This window comes from Portunus trituberculatus, chromosome 17 (assembly GCF_017591435.1).
Source record: "Portunus trituberculatus isolate SZX2019 chromosome 17, ASM1759143v1, whole genome shotgun sequence".
NCBI lineage: Eukaryota > Metazoa > Arthropoda > Malacostraca > Decapoda > Portunidae > Portunus > Portunus trituberculatus.
The window spans coordinates 21,669,315-21,688,220 of record NC_059271.1 but is presented as its reverse complement, the minus strand read 5'-3'; the positions used below and the strand labels follow the sequence as shown (position 1 = coordinate 21,688,220).

The following is an 18,906-nucleotide window of genomic DNA, read 5'->3' as shown; positions in this document are numbered from 1 at the left end:
GAGGAGGAGGAGGAGGAGGAGGAGGAGGAGGAGGAGGAGGAGGAGGAGGAGTAATGAAACAGAACCCAAAACAAACCATCGTGCTATTGATACGTACGTACATTCACGATCAATGGTAATTCCCCTTCTGTTTTTTAATCCATTGCCAATCCTTCCACGGCTCTCATCCCCTCGTCGTCTCCCTTTGCTCGTCCCCTCGTCGCCTCCCTCTCCTCGTCCCCTCTTCGCTTCCCTCCCCCCTCTTTCCCTCACTTCTCTACCATTGCTCTGTATTTTTACCCTGACTGTGATGACGGCCATTAGTTGTGTCATCCCCTTGCCACATTCTGTCATGGACGTCATCAGGGAGCTTGCTTCTAACACACGATCTCTCTCTCTCTCTCTCTCTCTCTCTCTCTCTCTCTCTCTCTCTCTCTCTCTAGTATTTCATTGCGAACGATTTTCAAATGATAATTCTTTGTTATTGCTGTTATCATCATCATCATCATCATCATCATCATCATCATCATCATCATCATCACTACTGCTGCTGCTACTGCTACTACTACTACTACTACTACTACTACTACTACTACTACTGCTGCTACTATTAATATTACTACAAATAATAATAATAACAATAATAATAATAATAATAATAATAGCAATAATAATAATAATAATAAGTACAACAATATTAAAAATACACGTCAATTGAAACGTTGATCTCCCTCTTATTGATTTTGATCGTGTTTTGCCTTCCTCTCCATATTGTAGAAATGGGTGAGAGATAAGATTGCTGTTATTGTTGTTGGTGGTTATGGTAGTTGTTGTTGTTGTTGTTGTTGTTGTTGTGGTGGTGGTGGTGGTGGTGGTGGTGGTGGTGGTGGTGGTGTTAATGAAGATGGTGATGTTTGTGTTTGGTTCACTTGGTCAAGAAAAGCATCCCTTAATTTTTCAAAAAAAAATTCGCCTTTTACTTTTTCTCGTTCTTATCTAAAAACTGGAAATAAATAAATGTGTAGATTTCTATTTTTTTATTATTTCATTTTTTATCTATTTTATTTGATCTATGTTTATTTTAGTTATTTATTCACTCTATTTATTTATTTATCTATCTATTTATTTTGCTAAAGAGTAGTAATGGTGATGAAGTGATGGTGGCGGTGATAGTGATAGTGACAGTGTTCAATTAGTGTGATCTTTCTTTGTCGACTGTGAGTGGAAAAGGAAAGATGTGCTTGCTAATCTTGTTTTTCTATATATACCAAGTGGGCTTTTCACGGGAATTTATGGACTAAAGGAGATACTTTTTTGGGATACCTTCTATCTCAAACCCCACCCGCTAGGAAATCGTTGCCCCGAGTGAGGAAGCCCAACCTACAGTCGGACCGTGGACCAGATTCGAACCCTTGCGCTTGGAGACCCCTCGGACCACAAAGCGCGCATGGATCCACTGTACCATGGCGGCCTCTTTAACTTGTAACCTTCACATGAGTGCTGGTGGTGGTGGTGGTGGTAGTCATAGTCGTTGTGGTGATAGGTATTCATTCAAAACCTCGGTGCGACTTTTCTTTGCAGACTTTAAAGGGAAGGAAAAGATGTACATCCTAATTTAACCTCCTGTCTTCTTTATGCATACACCTAGCTGGGAATCTCACACGGGACAGTCTATGCACACAAAGCACTACGGACTTATACAGGCATCATTCATACTCCTACCCCCTCGTTAGCTCCAGGTAGAAAGGGATAACAGTGAAGATAAAGCATTATTAAAGGATAAGAAGACGAAAGCGCTGACTTGTAAACCTTGAGGCGCATCGACAGAGCCATCTGCAGCATCTGCCATTTTAATTCACCGCCCCCTCCCACTGATGTGTTTTATTGCATTATCGGATGCGAAAATGTGTCCCAGCCCCTTGCAATAACCGGGGATGTATGGTGTGTGTGTGTGTGTGTGTGTGTGTGTGTGTGTGTGTGTGTGTGTGTGTGTGTGTGTGTGTGTGTGTGTGTGTGTGTTAGGTGGTGTTGAATATAGGGGAATATGACCGAAAAAAAAGGGATCGTAAAAAGAAATGGTACAGGGAAAAATGTGCATGTTTTTTTTTTTTTTTTTTTAATGCAAGAATAAATGTAACGTCTTGGGAATCCGCAAGTGAAAAAAAAAAGATAAATGTAATGATAATAATAAAGAAACTAGAGAAAATAATAATAATGAAAATAATCTACCTCAATGTATCATAAGATAATATAACGTCAAGTAATCAATACCATAAAATAATTTCTTCTGGATCCAAATTTGCAACATATTTCCAAGTACCAATATTTTACAGTACCATATTTAAGTACTGTATTTTGTCCCATCCTCAACCCGTCTTTCTTTTTTCCCTTGACATTTATTCCTGCACCCTTTTATTTTCCGAATGGGAAATTTAGGGAGTATCGGGCAGCGTTATACGAGTATTGGCACGGGGCAATACACATGTATTGCGGAAGGTAATGGTATTGTATCACGTGGCATTGCGAGTACATGGCTTTATGACGCACATTTACATGCGTGTGTGAGTAATAGCAACTCCACTGACTGTGTCCACTGGTGAGTTATGTGACGGGCGATCCATCCCAACAGAACCAGTGGAATTCAGTTTTTCTACTAAAATATTCAACAATTCACACAACTTAAGAGTACTTTATACAACCTTTGGAAATACCTACAATCCAGCTATACTCTGATGACTCAAAGCGCTGCACACAATCTACAAGCACCCACTGTACTAGAAAGGGAAAACAAGTGTGTCTTAACTCTTTTACTGGAAGATCATAATTCTGACACCCAACTTAAAGCGCCGTTCACAATCTTTACAGGTAGTTACAATACAGTACAATACAACATTTGCAGTCATGTACAGTACAGGAAAGAGAGAGGAAAAGTAATGTGCTGTAATCTTTTCACTGTAAGATATTCAACAATTTACAATTACCATTATTATTATCAGCACTTTTCATTTTTTTATTGTACTTCAGCTTTATTTATTTAATTTATGTACTTGACTTATAATTATTCTATTTTATTATTTCTTTTGTTCTGTTTTCATAGGACATTACATAAAGAAGGAAATTAAAAAGTGTAGTTTTAATACATTAGGAAAAAATATCTGTATTACCGAATAAGTTAATGCTACAACAGCGTGCTACAGAAAGTGTATATCCGTGTTTTCTTTGTTTCCAGGCAGCACAGAAAAGTTTTGGCTGTTCATGCGTGAGTGTTTCCTTGTTTTATTACTATTACTGCAGCACAACCTTTAGGACACGAGGTAATAGCTATCAGGCTCTCTCTCTCTCTCTCTCTCTCTCTCTCTCTCTCTCTCTCTCTCTCTCTCTCTCTCTCTCTCTCTCTCTCTCTCTCATCATCATCATCATCATCATCATCATCATCTTCTTCACCACCACCGCCACCACCACTACCACCACCACCACCACCACCACCACCACCACCATTATCATCATCATTTTGTACCATGACTCCTCCTTTGCCACCATCACTAATGTTTGGTAATCAGTCGTAATAGCCCCGCAGTCGCCGTCTTGCCCCTCCACATCAAACCCTCTCAGACATCCATTCTAAGAGGAGCTTCCACGTATCCTCTTACGGCGCCCACCTCTATTAAGTCAAGGAGTTCGAGTCACAGCAATCCGTATAATCTCTACTCAGGTACTGGCGTGGCTCCGGTCCTTCCTTTCGCCCTGTCTCTCCTCCTGGCGGGTGGTTGCGAGTACGTAAAGAAAACCACCATGTGACTTCTTTGTAACAGCGCCAAAAACTCAATGTTTCGAGTACACATCGGTGGTTTTTACTCATTCCTCTCTCTCTCTCTCTCTCTCTTTTTCTTTACTTATGTTATAACCGTATGATCTAAGAAAAGAATACGTGTTTTTTGCAAATGATCCCCTATGCATTGAGGATTCCTGTGACAAATGGTAATGTTCGATGCAGTAATTTCGAAGTGTTATTATTATTTTTTTTTTTTAATTCCACCGTTTTTGTTTTGTTTTTAACTCTGCCGTCATTATCTATTGGAAGTCAATCTTCACCTATTTCCATTCATCGTATTCAGTATCTTCACTTTTCATATGCATTGCCTGGTAAGTTACTTATATTCCCTTTCTTTTTTGTGACTTCCATAATCAAGTGTCAAGGAAGTCCTCAAAAGTCACAGAATATACCTGATGTCTTCATTCTCCCTGACGATGCCTCTGTCTGGCCTTATTGGGAATACGTCTACACGCATGTCCTCACCTCCTGCCTCGCTTCCATCGGTGCTGAAGACAAAAACGTAATGAACCTGGCAATCACCTCTGCCACTCGCCTATAAAAACACAGCGCCTGACTTTGCCGGTGACGAGTTCGATCGAGGGTACGAGGCACGCTACACGAGAGAAGAGCAAATAATTAAAAAGAAAGGGGTTACGGATGTGTGTGGGAGTTGAATCGACCCACTTGTCTTCTTTTCTGGGCCACGTGTTGAATGTGCTCGTTAGTGAGAAGGAAGAAAAGGAGAGAGAGAGAGAGAGAGAGAGAGAGAGAGAGAGAGAGAGAGAGAGAGAGAGAGAGAGAGAGAGAGAGAGAAGGGGAAAGGGGAATCCAAACTAATAATTTACAATTATTTTTACAGTTCATGGCTAATGTCTTACATACGTGAAGGGAAAGTGAGTCTCCAGTATTGAAATAAGCTGAGTAAGATTGAACAGTTTTGTAATAATGCTCTCCATTGCAGAAATCTAAGATCGGACGACACATACACACACAAAATATAAAAAAATAAATAAGCAAGCCTAATTGCATACTTTAAAAAATCATCTGTAAATCAAATGAAACAAAATAAGATTAGTCACAAACCTAATGCATTTGAAAATAAAACACTGACACGAAGTTTGCTTTTTTCCATGTGTGATAGACTCTCAGCATATCAGAGAAGTCGAGACCAAGAAAAAACACCAAACCTAAGGAAAGCGAGTCCTGAAACTTACTCTTCCTTACCACAAGTATTCCAGGCTTGACTAATGTGTGAATGAGTACATAACCTTGAGATCTGTTACCAGTCCGGGGCAGCCACTCACAAGCACTGGTGCATGAAGTGGGAGGTAGTAAAGTCAGACCTAATGTACGGAAGGTCAAGGAAAGGTTACGGGGATGATTAAAGTTGATATTCTGTCGTCCATTGCGAGGAGACCATATGGACAAGGCGGACGAACCTCTAACTCTGCGTGGCGTGAAAATGAGAATGAATCTGGTGTTTCTTTGTCTGCGTTAAAAGAGAAGTTTCACAGATTGTCTTCTCTGTTTGATGTTCACTTGTTGTTTATGGTTTACGTCCGGCGCTTAACTCCCTTTTATTTCACTCATTCACGCCAAGACAGTCTCACGGATCTTCTTTGTTGATGTTCACTTGTTTGTAGATTATGTCTGGCGCTTAAATCCTGCTTATTTCACTCACTCTCGCTAAGAAAGTGTCCTGGATTTTCTTTGTTGACTTTTTTTCTCTGTTTATAGATTTTGTCCGGTATTAAACTCTTCTTTTTCACTCACTCATGCCAAAAAGTTTCAGAGTTTATTTTTTCAATTTATGTTCACTTTTCGTTTATATATTATGTCTGGCACTTAACTATTCGTGTTTTGTAAAGGTGTAACTTATCACAAATGTATGGTTAGGCAAGTAATACCAAAACAATGTGGTTGAGATTACTTAATGAAATGTATAGTGACAGTAATCAAACACATTCGAGTATAGAAAGGAGATGGGGAAAAGATTGTTAACCATATGAATCGACAGATGACTTGAATGCACGTACACGTAGACCCAATAATCAAGCTGCTAATACCGAGTCAATAGATTAAATCACAGACGGGTAGTAGGTGAATGTAATGAGATATATCTTACACAGAGACTACCATAATGTGGGCCTGCTGACTTCTTCCAGCCTCCCATAAATGTTCTTACGTGGATGTAATAACAAGGAGGTACTGTGACGTTTTATGAATTTTACTGTGACGATAAATTGCGTTGTTCGAGCATGTCAGGATGAGTAAAAGGTCATAGAGATATTGAAGAACATCAGGGGGATAAGGGAGAAATTTACTAGACAAATCAAGTTTTTCCATGATCGGTGTGAATATATTGAAAAAAAAAGTGGTCATAGCCAATTTTCATAAGCCTTTTTTTTATTTGTTTAATTAGTGATTTTGTATTTTTTACTTTAATTTTTTGTTCATTATATTTATTTGTTTTGGTTATTTCATTTTATTCAGTTAATCAATTTATTTCACTATCTATTTTTTTTTTACTACTTTATTTCGACTTGCGTATTTATTTTTTGCATGTGCATGTATATCCGTACCTATGTGTGTGTATATATGTGTGTGCAAGCCTGACTGCGTGTGTTGTATGTTGTGTACTATTGGAAAAGCCAACACGCTAGCTGGTCTAACATTCACAAGTGTCTGCTGAGCGGTGGCCGTGACGTACGTACGCTGGTTGGCTGTGGTTCAAGGGGATAGACTCTTGCCAATGTGTAATGTCAAAAATTAATGTCTCATATCGAAGTACATTCCTTTTCCACGTGTTCCATAAACTACACTATGCACAGCTGGCCACTGGGTTCTGAAGTGTTCGGTACCTCTTCCCTTTAAAGAATACTCAGGCATAGTATGTCATTACTACTCTCTCTAGTATACCATTTCACGGCAGTATCGTGACGGAAAGTGAAGAATGTGGAGAGGTAATGCACGCGCTGGACAGTGTGCGGGGAGTCCACTTCCCATTGTCAAGGAAGGAGTTGGTTCCTCTTTGACGTGGGAGAGGTAGTTCGGCGTGACAGGACAATGGCCGTGATAACGCATACGGTCTGGCAATGGTTGACGTAAGGAGACCAGCTATGTTTTTATTCTTTTCTTTCTTTCATAACAACACCACATTCCACGCTTCAGTATGTGAGGGAAGAAGGCCAGTGACTGATATTTCACCTCCCAGTTGTCAGCTGGGAAGTTACATTTACGCTCCCATTCTGAAGTGTAGTAATAAGAAAAAATAACCGAAAGTAAACTGGTAATTTTTTTCTTTCCTCGTGTATTTGTAATTTTGAGTGTAGCATATTCTGCAAATTTTGTGTGCCTTTGCTCGAACTCCACTATGCGTAAAAGTTGATAAATAGACAAATGGGCAAAACACATACATAATAAAAAATGCCTCATACTATGGTACTTATCTCACCAGATCTCTAATACAAAGAAATTCTAACCGCTGAGTGACGAGATCTAACAAAAACAAATAATCTGCACACTGAATACTTAATGAGCACCAATTACTGTGGCCACAAGTTCATCATGATTTGTGGAAGAACTTTGTCTTTTCTCCACTACCTTTGAATAACTAGATAATAGGGAAAAAAAGAATGCTGTAAAAACATACATACTCAGATTACTTTTTTTTTTTTTTTTTTTTTTTTTTTTTTTTTTTTTGCTAACTTGCGGCTGGGAGTGATGAGTCAGGCAACCACAGCCACACGCAACTTGACCCAAGGACACTCCCTGTCTCGTGTGTGAGTGTACATACATTAATTACCGTCTTGAGCAGTAGCAGACAGCAGTTGTAGTAATAATAACAGAAGCAACATCATTGGCAGCAACAACAGTAATGTCAACAACAGCAGTAATAATAGAGTGTAAATAGAAGAAAAGTAGCAGGAATTAAAATAGTTGCTTCTGTTATTGTACTCCCGTTAGAGGACGCCACAGCCGATCACCTTACTCTGCTCCCTGCATTTACTGTTACACCAATAATCTGTACGTTTTTCCTTCTTTGTTCCTTATTGAGCTACGGAACTTGTATGATAGTTAAAAGGCAAATGCAAAAGACTGCAAGACTGAAGATCTCTTAAGATTGTCAAGGTTATAGTTAAGATTGTGAAAGTCATTAACAAAAAAAAAAAAAATACTTCCTTAGACACTGAAAGTGAAAATCCTGACAGGAAGCCTGGAGCAGTTTGGGAATATCCCGGATCCACATTGATGGCCGGATCTGCCTTATAAATCAGTTGAATCGTTCTTCGGTCAGAAAAAGACTTTCCCTAAGAAGTTTATTTCATTTCTTTGTGTGGTTTTATTGCAGTGTCAGGAAGATGGAGTCGCCCCGCGCTTCTGAGCCCAAGTGGTCCTCATCCTGGCCACGGTCTGAGAGTAGGAAGGGTATCCACTCGGGGTAAAGGCCAAAACCAAAGTCCTTTGCTTAGAGGCACCACCCTTCCGCTCTATACCAGGAAAACTGGACGTAGAACAGAAAAAGATGAACAAATCAAATGAATTGAAGCATCATAACATGAGCTTTTCAATAGTTATTTTCACGATTATATGTAGAACAACTTTAGCTTCGCCTCTAAATAGAAAATAATGGTTCTGAAATACGCTAGGTGTTATAAAACAAAATTATTATTATTACTATCACTATTTTAAAGATTGTTGTGCCAGCGTGGCACAAAAGTAAATCATTATGAAACACTCATTACGTCACTAGGAAACTTTGTTGGACCAACAATACTTCCAGGCTCAAACAAGAGTGAAACAATATAAATCACTGTAGCGATAATCTCAACCCATGCACGGAAAAGAGGAGCAGAAATTATTGTACTGTATGTGCAATACGTAAAATTTAATTATATATATATATATATATATATATATATATATATATATATATATATATATATATATATATATATATATATATATATACCTACACCAATCCTTAGCCTAGCTGTGAGAGCTCTAACACAAACTATACCTATACGTAAAGTTCTAAATACATTTGGAACCATATTTTCGTTTAATACCGTATCCAGGAATTTCGTGTTTAAATTTCAAAGTTTATTTAAACTTATGTATTTATGTTTTTAGCTTAAATAAAAAAAAATAAATAAATAAAGGTCCCTATACCGTTTAAGTAGACTAACGAATAAATGTGGATTAAAATTGTGTATACCATTTCCTATTTACCTTTCAAATTAGATTCGTTTCATTTTCCCCTCCTCGTCTTTGAAGGCTGATTCTCTGACAGTGACCGGAGCTACCGCTTGCCGAACTTCTGAAGCGCCATTGTTTGATGTGAGATGGGATATATTTTGCTCGCTATTAGGGTTGTGGCCTGCAGGGTGTAAATGACGTTTTAATGGCCCCGGTAGTGGACTCCTTCCGTTGTGTGTGTATGTGTGTGTTTCACTGTTTGATCTGCTGCAGTCTCTGACTAGACAGCCAGACGTTACCCTACGGAGCGAGCTCAGAGCTCATTTTATTTCGATCTTCGGATAGGCTTGAGACCAGGCACACACCACATTAAGTGATGGCAAAGTTGTCACTACACCGTAATGCTGTTATTATTTTTCCCGGCATGTTACGCGAGGCAACAATAAAAAAAAAAAGTCAAGTAATCAGTGACCAATCATCGTTACTCCCGCCAAATGTTTATAATTAGGAGTGAGAGTGGGGTTATTATTTCGATCCTCACCTGTCAATCAATTAAACTTTCCTAACGTTAAAATTCTGAACTGACTGCATTTAGTACTTCCCTCGTGCTTCTGCTTTTGTGTTCAACTTGGTATTTTTCTCATATTCATATTCTACTTCTCTCATTTAGTCCTTTTATTTTTTCGCTCCTTCCTCCATTTCTACCCTCTTTCATTCTTGTTTTCTGATATTTTTCATCTCCTTCGTGTTTCATCTTTTGTGTTTTTTGTGGTGTTTCTTGCGTTACGATACTTATTTACAGGAAGGAAAGCTTTGTGATTCAGAGAGAGAGAGAGAGAGAGAGAGAGAGAGAGAGAGAGAGAGAGAATGTACAAAAACTACAATATTTAATCGCTATCCATAATTGTCCTGACGTTTCTGCAAGCATTCCGTAACACACACACACACACACACACACACACACACACACACACACACACACACACACACACACACACACACGAGTAGGGGGCGTGGCTGTTCCCAATACGGTCTGTTTACTGGGGAGGCGTCGATGGGCTGCCGCGGAAAGGGCTTAAGTGTCTGAGTTATTTTTGGCTCCAGGAAAAGAACATGTATGAACTTCCTGTTTGTTTATCTTCGCAACGGGAGGGTCCCATCTGGAGATTAGCAGTGTGTGTGTGTGTGTGTGTGAGTGGTGGGTGGGTGGGTGGGGGTGGGGTGGGTGTGGGAGAGAGAGAGAGAGAGAGAGAGAGAGAGAGAGAGAGAGAGAGAGAGAGAGAGAGAGAGAGAGAGAGAGAGAGAGAGAGAGAGAGAGAGAGAGAGAGAGAGAGAGAGAGAGAGAGAGAGAGAGAGAATATTTAGGTACAAACAATATAAACAAGGATGGTAGAGACAAGTTTCATTGGACTAATAATCTGGAATGGCTTGGAAATAATGGACTCGGTTGATAAACTTCAATTTAGGAAAGAGATTGGAAGAAATTGGTCCACAAATAGAGTGGCAGATTGCTGGAATAGACGTAGTAATCACGTTGTTAGTGCCAAGTCAATAGGGAGCTTGTAAAGAGGATTAGATGAATTTATAGACAGGGTTGACAGGTGGGCATTTGAATGTATTATGCAGGTTCTAGCAAGTGTGGACCTGATGGCTTCTGACACCTTCCCTTACGTTCTAATGTGAATGAAGGAAAACAAGAGAAACGGATGAAAACAAATAGAAAAATTACACAATCGCCGCCTTTCTTCCACCGACTCAAAAAAAAAATGTGTGATGAAAGTTGTTTAGCTAATTCAGACTCCATTAAGCCTTTGTCATTATCTCTTAAAGAACAAAAAGTCAACAAAGAATAGAAATCAATCCAAAATAGTGTTCTAGAGTTCACAAGTGAGAGAAATGAAGGAGTGTGGATCCAGTACGTATAGCCTTTGCAACTGTGAAGTGGACGAGCTAAGGACAGGAGAGTAGACAGAGAGAGAGTAGGTGGGTGCGAAATACTCTAGAATGGGACTTACCACTGCGAGGAAGAATGACATGCAGCAAATAACTAAGTCTGAAGGACGGTAACCATGAAAATACAGCATTAACTCTGTGACAGTAAGAAGAACGAACTGGAGACAAGTAGGTGGAAAGTATACTTTAAAATAAGGCTAAGAGAATAAATGGCAGGAATGCACTCGGCCAATTCTGAATGACGTTAACCATAAAAATAGCGAGAGGTGCAATATTACAGTGGAATATGAAAGGTTCAGTCAAAGAAAGGCCGTCTCTGATCCCAATAACCTCCACCTTGTTTAGAATTGTTGCGTAAGTGGAGCCTTCAATTCAAGGGGCGTATACTCCATATATGGGTATATAGAATGGGAAGAAAATTTATGAGGACACACGAACAGACAATCTCATGGACGGAGACAGACAGGATGTGAGCACAGACGCAAGTACATTAATAAAGAAGGAAAAATTAATCATTGCAAGCAAAAAGGGATCACTGATAAGGAAAAACGGAAATCAATGGACGCTGCAGGGAAGGTGTGTCAATAAGGAAGCAAATATATGAAGAAAGAATGAAAACTAAACGTTGGAGGGCGCGTTCACAGTGAGAACTAGCTGACGCAAGTTGATATACGAGAAAGGAAACATTAAACGTTGCAGGAAGGATAATAACAGTAAAACCAGCAGATTAGCAAAGAAGGAAAGATTAGGCACAGCATGAGGAGTACGAGCACAGAATCACAGTTTTGAGGATGGGAGATATTTTCCTCCTAGTTACAACCCTTTAGAGATCAAGGTTACAGAAAAGACATAACACATTTTCTTTATATCAGAGACAGTTATCTCAAAGTGTGTGTGTGTTTCACTGTTTGATCTGCTGCAGTCTCTGACTGTGTGTGTGTGTGTGTGTGTGTGTGTGTGTGTGTGTGTGTGTGTGTGTGTGTGTGTGTGTGTGTGTGTGTAATTCATCACGGTTGTCTGCAGGTCAGCCTTCCCCATTACGGAGCGAGCTCAGAGCTCATAGACCAATCTTCGGGTAGGACTAACACCACACACTCCACACACCGGGACAGCGAGACCACAACCCCTCGAGTTACATCCCGTACCTATTTACTGCTAGGTGAACAGGGGCTACACATTAATTATTAAGAGGCTTGCCCAATTGGCCTCTCGGTTGTGATCCGGGCGTGCTAACCACTACATTACGCTGTGTGTTTCACTGTTTGATCTGCTGCAGTCTCTGACGAGACAGCCAGACGTTACCCTACGGAACGAGCTCAGAGCTCATTATTTCCGATCTTCGGATAGGTCTGAGACCAGGCACACACCACACACCGGGACAACAAGGTCACAACTCCTCGATTTACATCCCGTACCTACTCACTGCTAGGTGAACAGGGACTACACGTGAAAGGAGACACACCCAAATATCTCCACCCGGCCGGGGTGAGAGTGTGTGTGTGTGTGTGTGTGTGTGTGTGTGTGTGTGTGTGTGTGTGTGTGTGTGTGTGTGTGTGTGTGTGTGTGTGGCTACATGCCAGAAACCATAAAAGGGATTGATAAGATTTTGATGTACAATAGATTGAGCATGGCTCTGGACGGAAATGTATAGAGCCTACGTTCCGGAAATTAATGGCCTCACTTCTCTGTGGAGCAACTTGCTTTTATCCAACATTCACTGGATCAGGATAAGCCGAGTTGAGCCAAGATAGGTGTACAGTGAGAGCCATCTCGCCAAAGTTAAGTCACCCTTATATTTTTGGATCTTTAGACATAAAAGCAGAAGTTTTCTTTTGAAAACCAGAGTAGTGCAGCCTCGGGTTCTTTCACATAAGAGACATACGAATGCCAGAAGCTTCTCCGCTCCGGTGAGTAAGAAGAGCATGGAAGCGGCGGGACGGAATACAGAAATGAGATTATGATCTGTAGAGCCATCGGATAGAAAAGCTCGACAAAAAAAGTTAATGTAAGAATAGATTGTCAGAAATCATGTAGGATGCGGGGCGTAGCCAAGGCGGTCAGCAGTGAAATACACAGAGTGGCGCGCCGGCTACACGGTATTGAGGGAGGCAACTCTGAAGGGTTAGGAGGATGGGAAAAAAATTATAGGCTGAGCGGGTGGTGGACAGTAAATAATGATGGATATTTTTATGAAAGGAGAAAGGACCCAGAATATGCTGTAGAGGTTGTGAGCAGTTATGGAGGAGATACTCAACATATATATACGAGGACTTGGTGAAAGCCACCTGCTTTCCAGATGATAGAAAAGCTTAAACGTTTACTCTCGAAGCCACTAGAACAAATGATATTATTGTGTGTATATGCTCGTATGTATAAACCAACTTAGCTGTGAATCTTGGGATAGATAGAATGGAGCCATATGGAGCTCCGTGAAAAAAAGGAATTAAGGTGCGTCTGAGTGATGTGGTGTTCTCTAAGTAAGAACAAAAATATACATTTGAAACCTTGAATGCAATAGGAGCTAAGATTAAAATAGACGAATTATTGTGATCATTCATTGAATCAAAATAGCAAAAAACAGAGGCCATTGAAAAGATTATTCTTCGACATCCACGCATCGCATTATTAAGAAAATCTATGATTCTTCATTTGAAAATTAAGTATGAAATGCCTGTAGTCCTACGTACCTATACACAGAGAACAGATAGCAGGTGGTCTTAGTATGAATGATAAACAATGGGAAGCAGAAACAGGAACACGGAGAAGAGTTAGTGACAACTTTCAGCCACTGACTTTTCTTCCTTGCTTTGTGCATGTAGCGTTCAGTAATTAGAATCATTACCTACACAGAATAGACAAAACACAATCTTAGTAAATGAAATACGGAAAAGGAAGCAGTAACAGTGAAATACGGAGAAAGGATAATGACAACGTTACCACACTCCCTCCCTCCCGCCCAACCTTTCCCTTTCTCCCTCCTAGCAGTAAATACCTCCCAAGGACGTTTGTCACCGGAATTGCCTGCCGCATGCTGCCTACCCACTGCTACATTACACGAACGGGTGACTGCGCGCAAATACTCGACCTAGCACGCAGCTATGTTATGTGTACGTAGGTACGGGATGTCGAAGTGGTGAAGTGGCAGGCGGTCGTTCACTTGACATCATGCACAGGAAGCCGAGGATAAACGAGGAAGGGAATGAGGAGATGCAGGAAGATGATGGTGGTGGTGGTGGCGGCGGTGGTGGTGTTGGTGGTGATGAAAAGAAGAAAAGAAGGCAAGGAAGGAGAGAGAATAAGATGTCATTATAGCCTTCATCCTAGAACATACAGGAAACAGAAGACTGAGAAGTAAGGAAATGAAAAGGAACAGGAAGAAAAAGAATGAGAAGAAGGAAGGAAGAAGAGGACAAAGAAAAAAAAAACAATAATTATAGGTGCTGCTGCTGATGATGATGATGTTGCTTTTGCTGCTGTTGTTACTGCTACTGCTACTATTTTCATTACTTCTACTACTACTACTACTACTACTACTACTACTACTACTACTACTACTACTACTACTACTACTACTACTACTACTACTACTACTACTACTACTACTACTACTATCACTATTACAACAACAACTGTTACTACCACTACCACTACAACGGAGAGGAAAAATAAAACAACAAGAAAACTAGTAGTCTGCAGTGTCCTCTTCACACACACTGCTCACGTCGTCTCATGTTCAGCGCGCCACAGACTCCTTCCCTCTGCCTCCCGCTCATTATTAAGCCACTCCTGACACTGATGTTGTTTCGACGACTTGGCGTCTCATGCGACCCGCTACCTCATCCCGTCTCTCCGTGACACACCAGCGCTCCTTCTGCTCTCATTACTAGACATACGCGTGTGAACATTTAAAACATTACCAACGTAGCTGATTTACTAATGGACGGCCGGTAAGGACTCTGTGTTGATAAAAGTAAAGAGGTTATAAGCTTGCTGTTTTAATTAAGTAATGGTTGCATATAATACCAGGTGTGATGATTTACAGGTGTGGTGCTCTGGTGTCTAACAGGTGGTAGTGGAGAAGAGGTGGAGTCAGGATCAGGTGGTAGTTAATCTCCTGTACTTACTGTCAATGTGTCTAGTCCTCTGCCTCAATATGAAGGTCTTTGGTCTATTAATCGCTGAACTGTCATGTTACGTCATTTACCAGATTACAGGACTTCATAATGAGAAAAAAAACGTAAATTAAAGTGGATATGAGTGTAATTTGTTACTGTACTGACCTTGACTATTCACGATGAGGAAGAGACAAATCGAACAGCAAGGAAATTCTTTGGCCTTGACTCTCCCCTTAACTTACATTGAGGGGAACTCAAAGCAGAGTGGAAGTTAACGTGGTATGTTACTGGACTATTTACCTTGAGACAACTGATATCAGACAGCAAGAAACCCTTATGGTTTAGACTCATTCAATTATCACTACATTATTTTTTGTATAGTATTGGAGACGAAACAAATTGCAGCATTGATGAAAATGAAGTGCATACTACACAGTTATTGTTAGTTGTAAGGGAGTGTGTTGGTATGAAAAGGTGGTTGATATAGTAATGTGTTGTTTTATTCACCACTCCACCCAGTCTTAAACCTCTTAATTCTATTCTCCCCATCTATTATCCTTATCTTTCCATCCAGCTATATATCCCCCCCAAACTGAACGAAACTGAATTGTACTTGTAAACTTGGTATATTGGAGGTGTGGAGATACATGGAAGGCAGTGGTTGCATTACCTTGGTGTACCAGCGGAGCTCTCGTTGTCTCTTCCTGCTGTGTTGTAAAGGGGTCAACTGAGGGACTCAGCGGGTGATCGTTAGGCGCGATGTGGTCTTTCTTGCGTGTGGGTTTCTCTGCCTTTCTTGCGTTAACGTTACCCTTGCCACTCTTGCCACCACGCACCGCACGCCTCACCTCACCACGGTTTATCTTTATCTTATCTTGCGTAGGAAATGCGCCGTTGCAGATTACTCCTTGTACCAATATTGCTGATAGGGCAACGTGCACCAACTCCCAGGTCGTCCCCAGCAGCCAAAGACTTCTGCACTGTCATTGGCTGACTGTATTCTCCCCGCGCCCATGGCAATATTATCATTAGAACAGCCACGCCACCGCCTCCCCGTCGCTTGCCAACGCTTTCTTTACGCTTCCGATTTTTGACAGTCACATTAAAGAGCAAGACAGCCTTGTTGCCGAGAAATGTCGCGCGTAGCCACTATCGCTGTTTTATATTATTGTTTTACTCCAATAAAGGCATGCCAAGGTCTTAAACTTAAAACACACAATTAAGATTCTAACCTTATCACCTCCCCGTAGAAGTTTAAGATAAAGTGGAAACTCCAGAAGACCTTGCTGTATTGACACGACCTACGCTCCTCTGTTCAAATTGTGCTATTCCTATGAGGGATGAAAATAGCATAAGTCACGTATTCTCAGATCCATGACGCGCCCAGCACACACCCAGCCTTGCGGCTGTCAGGGCGCCCCATCACCGCCAGCCAGGTACTGAACGCCTGCTGTAAATTAGTGGAAGCCTTCCATGTTTATTTCCCTCGTCTTTATAAAATGACGCTCTAATTCAGTGTTTCTCAACCTTTTCCGACCATAGCACGCCTTGTTGTCATGTCTAAGTAGTTCAGCACCCCTAACTAATATTTTGTTATTACAAGGATAAAGAAAGTGAAGTGTGTGCATCACTTCCCAGCACCCCTTATAATTGATTTCAGCACCCTCAAGTGGTGCCAGCACCCCATGTAGGGAAACGCTGCTCTAGTTGATTCGTGTAACTCGAGTGCGTTAACTTTGGTATAGTCTTTTTTTTTTCTTTTTTTCTTAGATATTATCATCATTTATAATTGTTTTCGTAGCAAATTGTGCTAAATATTATAATGATTAGCTATGAATCTATTTAGTGCTGAAGGTAGCTGCCAAACGTCATTAAATCACATATCAGTTAGTTGTAATGCAGTAAATACTAAGTAATAATGTTTAAAAAAAAATGAAAATGCTAGATGATGCATAATTCTTTGACAACGAAAAGTAACATCCTTAAATTTATTTAGTCCTCTAATGGTATCTAGAATATAATAACATCGTCATTGTGGTATTAAAAAATTACGCTTGAAAAATATCATTCTATATATTTGATCAAATTCTTTAATGGCGCCTATAACATAATGAAACAGAGAGAAGCCATGGTACTGGAAGAATCAGGCTCTAAAAGTACGCTATCTTCCTTGGTAACCCTCTGACTACTAATGACAATATGACACTAGGTATCTCGTTGTATCAACTCTAAAATCAATGATCTTAATAATCCAAAATCATAAATAGCCTAGACACCCGACTGCTTGATTTTTTTCAACCATTGGTGTCTCGAAATTTTTCCCCAGGCCTGCATCGTTTCGTATGAAACGTAAAAAAGAAGTTGTAGCACGCTAAGGATTAATGCGATTAGATCCTTTTTTATGACGTCTATTACTCGTATCATGAAATCAACGGTGCTGTGTTGAAAGTGTTACATAGGAAAACTGTCGTTTTTAATTTGACCAAAAACTCTTATGGCATCGATAATATAATGAAACAGACGCCGTGGCCTTAAAAAGAGTCGCGCATCTAGAATATAACAGAGCCGACGTTGTTATCAACACATAAAAATAAGAAAAAAAAAACGCGGGAAATTGTAAAAGGCCATCGAGCCCATGCACGTGGCAGCTCTTATATGAAACATACTACCTATTTTCACCTATAATCGCTATTCATAGATTTGTCTATCTTCATTTAAATCTTTCTAAGGTCTCGATGCTAACAAACTGATCAGTGACAGAATAAGTTCCTGTCATCCTCGATTAAGCTCTTTAATGTCATCTGAAATATGGTTAAATCGACGATATGGTATTGTAGAGTTGCGTATGTAGAAATCAATTAAGTTGAAAACTATAATCGTAAATTAACTTGGTCAAATCCTCTAATGGCGTTTAGAATATGATGAAACTAATACTGATGTATTGAAAGGGTTATGCTCGTCCTGTTGTTTTATTCCAACCCCCTTCGTGCACTGTCCCAGCTGTTCAGACACACCGCTCACTATAGCTCACTACAATGCCAATCCCTTCCCTTTACGCCACACCCATCGAGGCAGGCAAGCAAGCAAGCAAGCAAGCAGGCTGGCAGGCAGGCAGGCAGGCAGGCAGGCAGGCAGGCAGGCAGGCAGGCAGGCAGGGAAGGAGTTGAAGTCACGCCAAAAAATTTCAGTATGGAATTTCCTGCAACTTTTGGACTCGCTATAGTGGCGGCCAAAAAGTGTCTTTATTGTTTCATTCAGTCCTCGCTTTGCCTCCATTTGTGGGAATAGAAAGAAAGTTTCCGCAGCCGCTGCCGCCGCTACCATGTAGTGTTTGGGAGGTTCACGCAGGTGCTGTGGTCTTGTAGTTTTGTATTGGTTGCCTTACTTTGCGGTACTTTGTGACTTGTCTCCTTCAGTCATTATCATAATTCTCTCTCTCTCTCTCTCTCTCTCTCTCTCTCTCTCTCTCTCTCTCTCTCTCTCTCTCTCTCACACACACACACACACACACACACACACACACACACACACACACACACACACACAGCATTCCCAGCGCGCCACCCTGCAGTGCAGTGTCGGGGACAACGAGAACCCTCTTGCCCTGCGCCACTAATCGCCTCCAATACCATCAAGCAGCGCCATTCGCACCCAGTCTTGTGTATTTACAGTATAACACATCGTGCTCCTCTCGCCCGGGTAGTTATCGTTATAGTGAATAGGTATCGTGAAGGTACAAGCTCGTATAGTAAGGATAACTAACCTGCAAGCCTAAATCCCTATACCTGGTGTGTTCAAGCTGCCGGATCCTGCTGGTGATGGCCATGTTTTCTACTGCTACTGCTA

At 40.7% G+C, this 18,906-nt stretch overlaps 1 protein-coding gene across 4 annotated transcripts in view; it reads right to left on the bottom strand.

Moving 5' to 3' along the window:
* LOC123504831 (endothelin-converting enzyme homolog) overlaps nt 1-18,906 on the bottom strand; it is a 63,270-nt gene that overhangs the window by 32,726 nt on the left and 11,638 nt on the right. Inside the window, exon 1 of one of the 4 annotated variants that reach the window (XM_045255691.1) lies at nt 15,731-16,775. The exons of the other annotated variants lie outside the window; for them this stretch is intronic. The gene's annotated coding sequence lies outside the window, so the exon portion shown is untranslated. Of the gene's footprint in view, nt 1-15,730; nt 16,776-18,906 lie in introns of those variants that run through there. 4 annotated transcript variants of the gene reach the window in all.